The sequence below is a fragment of the Natator depressus genome, chromosome 15 (assembly GCF_965152275.1).
Source record: "Natator depressus isolate rNatDep1 chromosome 15, rNatDep2.hap1, whole genome shotgun sequence".
Lineage (NCBI taxonomy): Eukaryota > Metazoa > Chordata > Testudines > Cheloniidae > Natator > Natator depressus.
This window is the reverse complement of record NC_134248.1, coordinates 119,333-134,009: the sequence shown is the minus strand read 5'-3', so window position 1 is coordinate 134,009 and position 14,677 is coordinate 119,333. Positions and strand designations below refer to the sequence as shown.

Below are 14,677 nucleotides of genomic sequence, written 5' to 3'. Positions count from 1 at the left end.
CGGTAGGCAGGAGTGAGGGAGGTAAAATGGATCGAATATCCTGTGGAGATGATCTCCAAAATCCACTTGGTCCCAGTTTTGATGAAAAAGAGTAAGGCAGTTGCCAAAGTAGTGGTGATGTTTGTGTTTTTGCAGCAAATTAAAATGGGGGTAGTAACTCGGGTCCTCAAACAACACATCAAAAATTGTGCATAGATGTAGATGGCTGTGATGTTGATGACTGTGGGGGAGTTGATCTTCACTTTTGTATTCATTGTGTTTTCTGTTGGGGTTCATAATGCCTCTGGGGAGGAGAAAATTGATCAGGCCAGGATCTCTGTGTCATCTGTAATTTATTATATCTTCTTTTTTGTGCAGGTGCATAAATTCTCAGTGAATGCAAAGTGGCTCTAGAGTCTTTTAGTATGTGGAGGGATTCATCCATTTTCTCTTCAGATAATTTGGATCCTTCAAATGGAAGGTCCTCCCCAGTAGACTGGACTTTCCTTGGAAAGCCAGAAAAGTGAAGCCAGGAAGCTCCGCATGCCCACTGCTGTTGAGATGAAGCAGGCAGCTGTGTCAGCGGTGTTTAGAGAGGGGCCTGCAACAATGTCCTGGCAAGAAGCCTACCCTCAGTAGTGATCACCTGAAACTAATGGGAGATGGTCAATGAAGGTGTTTAATGTAGAATAATTGATATGTTTGTATTTTGCCATAAGAGCTTGGTAATTAGCAATCTTAAATTGCAGGGTCACCTAAGAATATGATTTTCAAGTTGTTTTAAGTTCTGTCATAGGGTGTTGATTTAGCATGGTGCTGTCTGCCATGTTCATTTACAGCATCGATTACAAGGGATTTTGGGAATGGGTGGGAAAATAAAAAATCCAAGTCTTTAGAGGGAAATAATATTTTTATCCGCTCTCTTGCATGTGGGATGTACTGTGCCACATAGTCTTTGCTGGGTCCAGCAATACCTTGTTAATAGTGAGTGCAATACAGGCTGATGATGAAGGGTGTAGGATGTCGAACAGCTTGTGTTGCAACACCTTGACTTCTTCCAGTGGAATTTGTAGAAAATCCACTTCTCTCTTGATGAAGTCTTGAAATGGTTTGAAGTCATTTGCCAGAGTTGGTGGGGGAGGCCTAACAGCTTCATCAGGAGAGGATGAAGAGATGTTAGTCACTGGAGTAATCGCTTTGTCTCATCTCACTGCCTGTTCTCCTCCTGTGGATCAGGAGACCTAGACAGAGAAGCAGTAGGAGATTGCCTTCTCCTATCCTGATGAGCAACACTAGGGGCCCTCAAGAATTGGGGTCTATAGGCCAGTATGGCCACAGGGGTGGTGCAAAGGGCATTGATGGGTGCACCCAAGCGTGTCCATACCAACTGTGTGGGTCATGTCTCTCATGATGGTAAGCTGGTTCTGCAGAGGTTTCTGGGTGATTCGCTCCCTGGTAGTGGGACAGAGAGCCTTCCAAGGAGACTGAGGAGAATCTGTCATCCTCCTCCTCCTCCTCGTCACTTGGAAGAGGTGGAGCTGTCATGGAAGCTGTGGGAGACTCCATTGGTACTGCATGTGTGTCTGGGCACTGAGATGTGGTCAGTACCAAGAATGTGTCGGTGCTGAACCGGGGCGACTCAGGCATTTCTGAAACCAGCAAGTCTTTAGGCAAATGAAATTCCTGTGATACCAGAATAGCGGGTGGCACTGTTGAGGTAAGCTGAGCAGACATGGCTCATGTAGAAGGAGCTGACAGTAGTGGGAGTCTTTTGCACTCTGATAAATGGCCGGCAGTGTTGTTCTGGTCTTCTGAAGAGCCGAAGCACTTGGTATCGAGGCCCTAGAGCACTCTATCGGAGATGAGCTAGAGGAGCTGGTTCTCTCTCTACCACCCCTTTCCCCCCAATGGTACCAAACTCCCATAGCCTGTGCCCCTTGGGTTTTTAGGCTCACTGGTGGTACCAGTAGCTGAGGAGCCAGTCGTCTCGTGGGTACCCAGTTGTAGATCAGTCAGTACCAGGGTGGTTGATCTTGTTAGGGATCATTTCTTTGTGGTAGATTCTCTACCCAATGACTTGTAGCCTGCTTTTTTGTGGCTTTTTGAGAGGAATCCAAAAATTTCCTCTTCCAAGCTGCCATAGTGTGTTGAGCCAAGGAAGTAGATGGAATCGGCCACTTTGGGGACTCTTGTACCAGGGGGGGTGTCCCAGGGCCAGGGTCAGAGGCTGATCCGAGTGAACTTTCCATCATTAGTAGTCATAGTTTTAGTTAAAGGTTATTCCTAGCTTTTAATTTCAGGCAGAAAGTACACTCTTAAGGCACGTGTGACTCTCCAAGACAGCAAATGCAGTGGGAATGTACATCACTGACTAGAATTGGTTCTCGGCAGGAGAAACAACACTTAAACCTGGAAGAGTCAGGCATACCCTGTCCAGGTTTCACTTCCCCAGAGGGAGGAGGCAAGAAAGAACTAAGGACAGGGAGTTCACTAGTCTTATAACAAAATAAAGAGGGGGGATTATTTTATTGTTCCTTTTTTTTTTGAAAAAAGGAAACAGAAGGGGAGTATGAACACAAACTGACTGAAATGCAATGAACAAACACTAATCACTCAAAACAGAAAGTAAAATATAGATGAGGTATTCTCAACTCGGAGGCTGCTGAGCCCTGTCTCAGGTCAAGGTGGTTGAGAAGGAGCTGAGGGCAGTTTGCCCATGCAACGCTCTATAGCCCTAATGCAGGGCCCGAGACAGGGACAGCATCTGTGGGGGCTGAATAGACGCTGCTACCTAAAATCTCCGATCTGAGGCGTAGGGGGCACAAATACAGCTTCAGTGAAGTACCCACAGGACACTACTCGAAGAAGAATGATACTTCCTTCCTCCCACCCTTTGTCTTATCTATTTAGCCCTTCAGGCCTTGTGCCATGTGTCTCTGCACGGTCCAGCACAACGGGGCCTCCAGTTCTCTTGTAACATCACCCATAATAATGTAACTCTGCTCAACTCACGAAAGGGCAAACCGCAGAGATTAGAAAATACGGAGCGGTGCAGAGACCTTCCTTCCTGCTGACAGTGAATCAGAGTCAAGAACATGTTGAACTAGATTTGATTCTTTGCAACTAGATGTGTAACCCACTGGCGGTGTGAGTTAAAAGTCCCTCTGTGAGTCAATCCACAGAGAATACAAGATGTTACGGCCCCTAGCAGCGGTGAACTGCACCTTTCAGAGGATCTGGCCTGAGCCAGTTGGAACCCGTTGTTGTCACGCAGAGGCTCATGTCACGCAGTGCTGACTGTGGGGTGCTGGAGACTGTGTTCAGATGACAAGCTATTGTCTTAAGTGTGAGGGGGCTCCTGGTCCTGCTTGAAGGCTAGGGGACCCTGTAGGGAAGTGTCAGTGTGTGATCTGGGGCCTGAGAACACAGGAATGGCCAGATCAGTGGTCCAGCTAGTCCATTGTCCTGTCTTCCAACAGTGGTCAGTGCCAGAGGCTTTAGAGGGAATGAACGGAGCAGGCTAATTGTCAAGTGATCCATCCCCTGTCAAGTCCCAGCTTCTGGCAGTCAGAGGTTTAGGGACACCCAGAGCATGGGGTTGAATCCCTGACCATCCTGGCCATTGATGGACCTGTCCTCCAGGAACTTATCTAGTTCTTTTTTGAACCCAGGTCTATTTTTGGCCTTCACAACATCCCCTGGCAACAAGTTCCACAGGGTGACTCTGTATTGTTCGAAGAAGTGCTTCCTTTTGTTTGGGTTAAACCTGCTGCCTAATAATTTTACCAGTAACCCCTGGTTCTTGTGGTGTGTGAAAGGGTAAATAACCCTTCCTGAATTGCTGTCTCTAAACCACTGATGATTTTATAGAATTCTATCCCCTCCCCGCGTCCTCATCTCTTCTCTAAACTGAACAATCCCAGCCTCATTCGTCTCTCCTCCTAGGAAAGCTGTTCCACACCCCTAGTCATTTTTTGTTGTCCTTTTCCCAGTCTAATATATTTTTTGAGATGGGGTGACCAGATCTGAACACAGTATTCAAGGTGCGGGCATACCAGAGATTTATATGTGGCAGTATAATATTTTTTGTCTTATTACCGATCCCTTTCCCAATGATTCTGTTCACTTTTTTGGCTGCCGCTGCACATTGAGTGGATGTTTTCAGAGAACTATCCACAGTGACTCCACGATCTCTTTCCTGAGGGGTAACAGCTAATACAAACTCCATCATTTTGTATGTGTAGTTAGAATTATGCTTTCCAATGTGCATTACTTTGCATTTATCAACACCGAATGTCATCTGACATTTTGTTGCCCAGTCAGCCCGTTTTGTGAGATCCCTTTGTAATTCTTTGCAGGGAGCTTTGGACTTAACTCTCTTGAGTAATTTTGTAACATCTGCAAATTTTGTCCCTTCGCTGTTTACATCTCCAGCAGCCACTGTGCAAAGAGCCGGCCTAGACAAGGAGGGGAAGAGTTGTGCTGCTCTGCCTTAAACTCACAGACTTTATGGTCAGAAGGGACCATCAGGATCATCTCATCTGACCTCCTGCACATCGCAGGCCACAGAGCCTCGCCCACCCACTCCTGTAACAGACCCAGAACCTCTGGCTGAGTCACTGGAGTCCTCAGATCATGATTTTAAAGAGTTCAGGTCACAAAGACTCCGCCATTTACACTAGTTTAAACCTGCAAGTGACCCATGCCCCATGCTGCAGAAGAAAGGGAAAAAACCCACCAAAAAACAAAAAAATCCTTGGGTCTCTGCCAATCTGACCCAGGGGAAAAGTCCTTCCTGAACCCAAATATGGTGATCAGTTAGACCCTGAGCCAGCGTTGTGTCTCTCTGTTTTTGGGTGTTGTTGTAGTAATTTGTCCTCCAAATTTACCCTAATTATGAGCTCGACTGTGAGACAGGAGTGAAAGCTCACAAAATGTCACAATAAGCTATAACAATGAATGTGGAGGGGAAAGGGTGAAAAGGGGAGGGAGACAGACTGAATTAGTCCAAACAAAAATGTCTCCTGATAGAACTCAAAGACTGTGTTAAGATCATGCCTGGTAAACAAGAGAAGTGTGGGATCAGAAATCAGTGAAACAAAGTTTGTCAGAAATTAGGACAAAATAATGAGCGGACGGGCTATTCCACCCCTCACTCCATTTTGGGGTTCTTAAAAAAAAAAGATTTTGGCGGGAATATATTTGAACAGATGCAGGGTACTGCTATTCTGGCTGAAAGAAGGGGAAGGAGTGAGCTTCACCATCATGGCTGCCACTCCTCCCTCCCCTGGAACCCCAGGTCTTCTTCATCCTAATCCTGAGAGATGTCCTGACCAGACCAGGCCAGAGAGAGGGACCCAGAAGGCAATGCCACGTCCACCAGCTCTGGCTGACTCCTGAACACCACCTGCAATGTGATGTCTGCCCCCACCAATGCGTCCTTTTCCTGCTCTATATTATTTCTTCTTCTTCGAGTCTCTCTCCTTTTTCTTTCTGTCTAATAAGAATCTGGCTTAGCTGGCCAAGAATGCTTATTTTGCAGCACTGCTGTGATCCTGCGACCAAAGAGGCAGCTAAAAGCTATGCCCCAAACAGCCCAGTGCTGGTGTGATTTTTCCAGAGTGGCTGATCAGAATATGGGCTGGCTTGTGTTTCTCCGCAGTGAGGCTGCCAGCGAGAGGCAGCACCAGAACAGAAGCTGCATTTTCTCTCTTTGCTACTCTTCTTTCTCTCTGTTGGAAAGAGGTGCCGGCATCAAAGGAAAGGAGCATCACACGCTGGAGAGAGGCAAAGGTGGGACAACTAGCGTGATTCTTGACTCTGCAGCCAGGGAGAGAAGGAACAGACTCCCTCCCAGGGTCACACAGCATATTGTCGAAAAACTTCTTTATTGTGAATGATGATTTACAGTTTAATATATTCCTAAGAGAGTATTTGATGTTACTTTCTATTCTATCATTATTCCATACTTTCTATTATGGCTCCATGTCTAGTTGGCAGCCGGTATCTAGCGGAGTGCCCCAAGGGTCGGTCCTAGGGCCGGTTTTGTTCAATATCTTCATTAATGATCAGAAGGATGGCGTGGATTGCACCCTCAGCAAATTTGCAGATGACACTAAACTGGGAGGAGTGGTAGATACCCTGGAGGGTAGGGATAGGATACAGAGGGACCTAGACAAATTAGAGGATTGGTCCAAAAGAAATCTGATGAGGTTCAACAAGGACAAATGCAGAGTCCTGCACTTAGGACGGAAGAATCCCATGCACCGCTACAGACTAGGGACCGAATGGCTAGGCAGCAGTTCTGCAGAAAAGGACCTAGGGGTGACAGTGGACGAGAAGCTGGATATGAGTCAACAGTGTGCCCTTGTTGCCAAGAAGGCCAATGGCATTTTGGGCTGTATAAGTAGGGGCATTGCCAGCAGATCGAGGGACGTGATCGTTCCCCTCTATTTGACATTGGTGAGGCCTCATCTGGAGTACTGTGTCCAGTTTTGGGCCCCACACTACAAGAAGGATGTGGAAAAATTGGAGAGAGTCCAGCGGAGGGCAACAAAAATGATTAGGGGACTGGAACATATGACTTATGAGGAAAGGCTGAGGGAACTGGGATTGTTTAGTCTGCGGAAGAGAAGACTGAGGGGGGATTTGATAGCTGCTTTCAACTACCTGAAAGGGGGTTCCAAAGAGGATGGATCTAGACTGTTTTCAGTGGTAACGGATGACAGAACAAGGAGTAATGGTCTCAAATTGCAATGGGGGAGGTTTAGGTTGGATATTAGGAAAACCTTTTTCACTAGGAGGGTGGTTAAACACTGGAATGTGTTCCCTAGGGAGGTGGTGGAATCTCCTTCCTTAGCAGTTTTTAAGGTCAGGCTTGACAAAGCCCTGGCTGGGATGATTTAGTTGGGGATCGGTCCTGCTTTGAACAGGGGGTTGGACTAGATGACCTCCTGAGGTCCCTTCCAACCCTGATATTCTATGAATCTATGATTCTATGATTCCAGGGACACCATCATAGGACCTAATCACATCAGCCACAGCATCATGGGCTCGTTCTCCTGCACATCTACCAATGTGATGTTTGCCATCATGTGCCAGCAATGCCCCTCTGCCATCTACATTGGCCAAACCATTGGGACAATCTCTATGCAAAAGAATAAATGGACACAAATCAGACGTCAAGAATTATAACATTCAAAAACCAGTCGGAGAACACTTCAACCTCCCTGGTCACTCAATTTCAGATCTAAAAGTCGCAATTCACCAATAAAAATACTTCAAAAACAGACTCCAACCAGAAACTGCAGAATTGGAATTAATTTGCAAACTGGACACTGTTAAATTAGGCTTGAATAAAGACTGGGAGTGGGTGGGTTATTACACAAAGTAAAAACTATTTCCCCATGCTAAGTTCCCCACTGCTGTCACTCACACCTTCCTGTCAATTCTTTGAAATGGACCATCCTGATTTTCACAACAAAAGGTTTTTTTCCTCCTGCTGAGAATAGCCCACCTTAATTGATTCGTCTGTTAGAGTTGGTATGGCAACCCCCATTTTTTCATGTTCTTTTCCAGTGGATGACTCCAGTGAAGTGGGTTTTAGCCCACGAAAGCATATGCCCAAATACATTTGTTAGTCTCTAAGGTGCCACAAGTACTCCTCGTTTTGTTTTGTTTTTTGCTGATACAGACTAATACGGCTCCCACTCTGAACTAAATGATTGCATCTCTCCCCACAATAGATCTAGAAGCACAAAGAACACCCTGGAGACCAGGCCTTTAAACGTTAGGAAACATCAGAGTTAAGGTAACATGTACATACTTCCTTCGTAGTGCTGTTGTGCATGTGTGTTATGATACAGACTCACAAGTGTGGCCTTGGGGTCAATTCCCTGCCCCCCACAGCATCAATTTCCTCCAGACTCCCGAGGGATGTGGTGCTTCCTCCTTCCCTTGATGAGATGCCTTTCTCGAGTCTGCTTTGGTCCAAAACTCGCTACTGCGCCATGCAGGAGGCCTGTGATGTGTAGGGGGGCCAGATGAGATGATCTAACAGTCTCTTCTGGCCTTCAAGTCTCCAAATCTCCAAATCTCAACTGAGTGCGGCACATTGAGCATCCTCTGATGGTTCCACATGTCGCCTGCGTGAACCCTTGCACGACCACTGAGTGTGTGGGGGTGGCCCAGGGGGAGCAGCTCAAACACGCACAGGAGCCGGCTCGGGGCAGGACATGAGCCCTGCAGGGCAGGGGTGGGGGTGGCAGTGACATGACAAGGGCCTTTTGCAGCACTCAACTGATTGGTCAAAGGCGGTTGGGAGGCGGTGACCTCACAGAGAGTCCATGACAACGGCCAGGGAGGACAGGCTGCAGGGCAGGGGGATCTCAGAGACGCCCGGGGCTTTGCTGCAGGGAGTCGCCTTCTTGAGGTGTCTCCTTGAGGACTGAGAGAGAATTCAGGGTCTCGTATGTGAGCGCGAGGTGGAGCCTCTCTGGAGTTTTCTCCTTTCCCACTGCTCATTGAGCGAGAAGACAGACGTCCCCGTGGAGAAGGTAAGAGCCCCAGAGAGGTTTGGTACCGAGGCAGCCTGATCCGCCCAGTGCTGGCCAAATTCTCGGCACGGAAAACAGGAGGTTAAGGTGGGACAATTTTCCCCCAGCTAGGCCTTTGTCCCTTCGAGTCTTTGGGGTTTGACTTTTTAGGTTTTCCTTTTCCTGCTTCCCTCCCTCCACTGGCGAGGAGGGGGCTGCTCTGTAGCCCTCATTGTGGGAGGCCTCCCAAAGAGACGGGACAGGAAGCGTGCTCTGAGAGTGATCCTCACCGGTGACCTGAGCCATCCCTGGGCCATCTGGGGAACCCTCAGCCCACCGCCAGAGTCTCCATGCTGACTGGCTGAGCAGGGGGTCTCGTGGCAGGGAGGAGACTCAGGACTTTGTTGTTCTCGTTTGAGGCCCAGCAAATAAGCCAGAACCAATCATCTGCTTGGTGAATTGTTCTCCTTCTCGCTGCTGATTGTCTCTGAGCCGTCCCCGGTTCTCGCTGGTGTTCTCGTGCTTCTAAAACACTCGCTGAAGAATCAGTGTGAATGGGTGTTGGTCTGTAGCTCATTGCAGGTCCCTTTATTCTGATCCTTCAGTGTGTGAAACTCCAGACTGATGGTTCGTTTGAAAGTCAGGACACCCGTGTCCTGTTCCCAAATCTATCCTGACAGGTTGTGTGATGTAAGACAAGGCCCTTCGCCTTTCTCAGCCTTCGTTTCTCCCTCTGTCAGTTGGGGAGAACAATCCTCTCACACCTGCCTCCCGGTGGGGGGAGGCTGGGGAGCTGTGGGGACCTGTTTGAGAGCGTCACTCGTAGCAGTGTATCGTAGGAGGTGTCCTATCGGGTTGAGTCATTCCAGAGGATGATGTCGTGCAGCAGAACCCCGTTTTCCCAATCTGGCGTGACACAGCTTTGCATGGGAACCGAACCAACGGCGCACACAGGTCCAGAAGCCGGCGATTTCTCCTTTGGCCGCTAGATGGCGCTGCAGGCTCCCACTTCCCCCTTCTCCTGGTCAGCGCAATGGGGGTTAGTCTCCCCAAAAAGAACGCCCTTCTCGCTTTGAACGTTCCTTGACGTGCACCCTGTGGACTGTCGGGATACGTGTCCAAAAGTTGCAGGGCTTGTTTCATGGTCTCCACAACAACAATCTTTCTTCCTTTTTAGACGTGACAAACTTTTTGGTCAAGATCCTTGATTATTTGGGGACTTATCCCGGAAGACCCAAAGTATTTGGGACATAAGACTTGTCTGGAAGGGCGCACAGGGCTAAATTGTTTTTGGCCATAGCAGGTGCATTGTCGCAAGAATGACGTCCATCCCCCTTCCAAACAAGCCCCAAATGAGCTGTTACCAGAATTGCCCTTTACTTTGGGGTACACCCATTTGTTAGGATTACTCTTCTGGTGGGAGGAGATTCTGCAATTCTGTCAATGTGCTGCTTTTGTCACTTGTGTTTTCTTATGGAGCGCTACTCCTTCCTTCTGCAAGTTCTCTCCCAATGGAGCTACCCTGCAGGACCTCAGTTCCCAGGGCTGGGGTCTTCCAGCCCCCAAATGTGATGAACATGAACAGACACACAGGCACACACACATGAACATAGCATGTCAGAGAGGACTGGGTCATCAGCACTCGCAAGCTGACCCCTGATGTGTCCCGGGACTCAGTGGGATGGATCGAACAGCAATTTAGTGCTGGTCCCCTCATATGTCCTTGGACTCAGCGGGCTGGGCTGAGCAACACCTTAATCTGCCACCCTCCTCTACCCCCAGGTTCAGCACCTCCCTATCCCCACCTTCACCCCACAACCATTCTGCTCGTAACCCACTTGCTGAGCAAACCCCCGAGGATTTTTGGGGCTGCAGGGATCTTTAGCTTGGGTACAAGGAGCGTTGCTGCAGAGTGAATGGAGAAGCCAAAAACACCCATGGAGGTGGGGTGGGGGGCTAGCAAACTATAACAGATCACAGGAGGCAGGGTCAGGAGGCTATTCCTAGAGAGAGACAGAGGCACAGAAAGAGACAGATGGATCTCAGCACTCCTTGAAGCTGGAATCGATCAGTGTCCCAAGGTGGCCTTGGTAGCTGAGGGACTGGAGCGCTGGAGCCAGGCAGAGCCCCCAGCATAATCAGTCAGGAAAAGCGAATGAGGAGGACTTGTAGCACCTTAGAGACTAACTAATTTATCTGAGCATAAGCTTTCAGGGGCTAAAGCCCACTTCATCAGATGCATGCTGGGGAAAATACAGCAGGAAGATATAGATATATCCATACAGAGAAGAGGAGAAAATGGGGGTTGCCATAGCAACTCTTAACGAGACCAATCAATGAAGGTGGGCTGTTAGCAGCAGGAGACACAAAATTTTGTTGTGATTATCAGGCTAATCTGGGGGGACTAAAACTGCAGGGCAGAGAGACCAGTAAGTGTTGGGGGGTCCCGATCCAGTCCCCCAGCTTCTAGCCGCCCACCCCCTTAAGGCTGCCATTGCTGGGAGCCCCCTCCATCTGCAACTTCAACTTGTAAAGATTGTAGATAAAACCTGTACAGCTGGGTGCCTTTGGGCAAAAACTTACACACAGGTACATGAAAGCCATGCAAAAGAAACCCCAGTGGGTAAAACCAGGGAACAAAAGCCTGAGCAGCCAAAACCCCAGCCAGCTGTTGCTCCCACGAAGAGGGAACTGTTCCAATATCTCCTCCTTCACATTTGTCCTAGGAACTACCAGGGGCCGATTGAAAAGTGTGAAAATATTTTTGAAAAGAAAAAACATCCACAACTTGATTCCATTTTATTGACAGCATCATTATTGGTACTCGCCTGGCTTGCCTTCTCTGGCAGAAGAGAGGCAGACAGAGGAGGATGAGGACCACCAGCTGTGTCCCCACAAGACTGGGCTCCGGGCCAATCCTCCAGATATCTGAGACCCACATCCTTCCCCAGATCAACCGCCTTCAAAGTGGACCAGACCCACATCCCTCCCCAGAATGACCATCCGTGACCTGGGCAGCGCAGCCAGCTCAGCCAGGAAGGAGAACTCTTGAAACTTTCTTTGGCTTTTCATCTCCCTGTTCTTCCCCTAATTGTTGGGGGCTGAAAATACCTGGCCGTGGGAAGCGAAGAGGCAGGCCCTGGATTCTACCTCTCGGGAGCCCACAGCTCACCCCCAACGGTCGCCTACGGTCTGGTGACACGCTAGAAGGGCCATTTGCAAGTGGTTCAATTTTCCAGCTCGATTTGGCTGTTGGTTTCTGGCCCAAAACTCGGAGGCCTGACAGCGTCAGCACTGGGCAAATGTGGCTCGTTGCTGGAAGAGTCTGATTCTCACGTCGTCTTCTCCCTTCCGAGGGATCCTCCGCATCTCTCAGCAGCTCCTGGGGTCCCCAGTCGCTGTCACCCCAGCCAGGTGGCAGACTGACGGCAGGGCAAGAAAGCTGACGCCAAACCCTCTTTGCTGTTGGCCTCCGGGACATCGCAATCAGCTTGTGCAGAAACACACACAGACCCCACCCAGAGCACATCGCACGTCACACACACAACACATCCTGCGTCGCACATCACACACACAAAACATTGCACGTCACACACACACAACACGCCTCACGTTGCACGTTGCATGTTGCACGTCGCACACGCAAATAGAAGACATCGCACCTCACACTTCACATGTGCGTCTTCCTGTTTGCCGTGTTGAGTGTGTGTGTGATGTTGTGTTTGTGGTGTCATGTGACATGGTGTGTGTGTGTGTGTGTGTGTGTGTGTGTGTGAGATGTGTTTTGCGTAGTCTTGGGTGTGTGGTGGTGTGTGTCATATTATATATGTGTTTGTGCCTATCTGTGTGATGTGTTGTGTGTTTGTGTGTGTGTGACATGTTGTGTGTGTGTGTGGTGTGTTTGTGGTGTCATGTGGCGTGTGGGGATGTGTGTGTGACATGTTGTATGTCATGTTGTGTGCGTTTGTGTCTGTGTGACGTGTTGTGTGTGTGTGTGATGTGTTGTGTTTCATGTGCGTGTGTGAGAGACCTGTTTGTGTGTGTGTGATGTGTTGTGTTTGTGACGCATTGTGTGTTTGTGCGACGTGTGTGTGCGATGTGCGACATGCAACATGTGTGTGCGACATGCAACGTTTTTGTGTGTAACGTGCGACACGCGACGTGTTGTGTGTTCGAAGTGTGGCGTACAATGCGCGACGTGTGCCGTGCTGAGTGTGTGTCCGACATTCGACGTGTTGTGTGTGTGCGTGCGACGTGCAATGTTTTGTGTGTGTGCGTGCTACACGCAGCATGCTGTGCGTGTGATGTGCGACGTGTGTGTGACGTGCTACACGTGACGTGTTGTGCGTGCGGCGTACAATGTGTTGCGTCTGTGCGTGCGACACACACCACATCACACACAACAGTCTCATGATACCACAACCCCACAACACACACTCAACATGACACACAAAACGGCACACAACTCAACACACACAAGACAACACACAACACGTCACACAACACTACACACACACACTACACCACACACACACACACAACACGAAACACAACACAGCACACACACACTGAACACAAGACTCTGCACGACACACAGCACACACACAAGACATCACACACACACAAACGTGTCTCACACACACACGTGGGCAAACGTGGCTGGTTGCTGTCAGGGTCTGCGTCTCCCTGCGGGTCCAGGGGCCTGGCTGCAGCTCCCGCCCCAGCCCTCCCCCCGGGGGCGTTTGCTGCTGCCCCTTCCCATGTCCCGGCCCCTCCGGCCTGGGTGTGTGGCTGGTGGCTGGTCTGTGGAAACGCCTGTGGGATGCGGCTTCCTTTGAGTTCCCAAAGGGTTTGTTGGACTCGGGCACGAGTCTCCTTTACCGTGCGAGAGATCCCGGCGTCACCTTTCCACCACGTCCTTGCCAAGGCTCCGTGCGTAGCTGAGCCTGGAGGGTTTTTTCACCTGTGTTTTTCTTCACCATCCTGCCTGCAGAGGGAGAGCTGCATTCGGGTCTGACTGTGGTGTGTTGGTCAAGGTGTCGGATTCTGACTCGGGGCGGGAGAGAGTGTGGAGAAGACCTTGGAAAGGTGAAGTCGGGGGCAGGACTTTTTCAGGTGCCTGTTTTTGTGGGGGTTTGTTGAATGTTGTTTTTTGCTGAAATGGAGAGAAAGGTTGTTGGCTTTTCAGCCTCAAGGCTTGTTCTGTCCAGCAGCCCAAACTGCCAGCCTTGTTTCACCTGTTTAATGTTGGACAGGGACAGGGACTGGTGGGGTCGGACTCTCCTTTGGGTTATTACAAACCCGGGGTTCCTGCATTTCCTCCAAAACAAAACCTGTTTTCTAAATCGCTTCTCTGCTAAGGCTGCGTCTACACTCCCCCTTGTGTCGGTAGAACGTATGTCGCTCAGGGGTGTGAAGAAGCCACCCCCTGAGTGAGACAAGTTACACCAACCTAAGTGCTGGTGTGGACAGTGCTCTGTCATTGATTTCCCTGCAGTAATAGGCTTCATCTCTCGCTCTGCAGAGCCAAGCCTCTCAAAGCCTTTCAAGTAATCCTCGGGTGCTTCAGGGGTGTCTGTGCTGAGGACAGCTGAATTAATGTGAACTGGCTGAGGCTTGGTTTTTCTCAGCTCAGGGCCCTGATTTATCTGGTGCTCTGGGTAGTTCCCCTGATCACACTTCCTCAGGCTCTTCCTTGAGAGGAGATTTATCATGGGAATTACGCGGAGAGGAATGATCCTGGGGAAGTCAGTGCCGAGCCTCCCAAATCTGCACCTTTGTCTTTGTTTAATGAACAGATGGAAGATCAAAGCATTGTATTCAATCCTTGAAGTGTCCATCCCATTTCTGTGCACACTGGACTTGAAAAGTTGTCCTTCTTCGTCTGTACCCCACACGTGTCCATTTTAAATCAAAAGATGCATAATGAGCCATGGGCTACTTCCCTATGACACAGAGGGTCACAAACATGGTAGTGAAGAGGACAGATTACTAAGTAATCACAGTGGGTTTCAGCCCCGTAGGATCACCTGGAAGGATTTTTCCTTCCTTTCAAAAGGGCAGAACCCAAACCCCATTCAGAAGATTCAGGGAATCTTACAGTAAATTCTTCCCACATGGTCCCCTTTGTAAAGCCAGTCTGTCAGAGCTTGCCTGAGCACAAG

The 14,677-nt window shown here is 49.3% G+C and overlaps 1 protein-coding gene across 1 annotated transcript in view; it reads left to right on the top strand.

Moving 5' to 3' along the window:
• SLC35E4 (solute carrier family 35 member E4) overlaps nucleotides 1-14,677 on the top strand; it is a 154,703-nt gene that overhangs the window by 86,716 nt on the left and 53,310 nt on the right. The gene's annotated exons all lie outside the window — the stretch shown is intronic.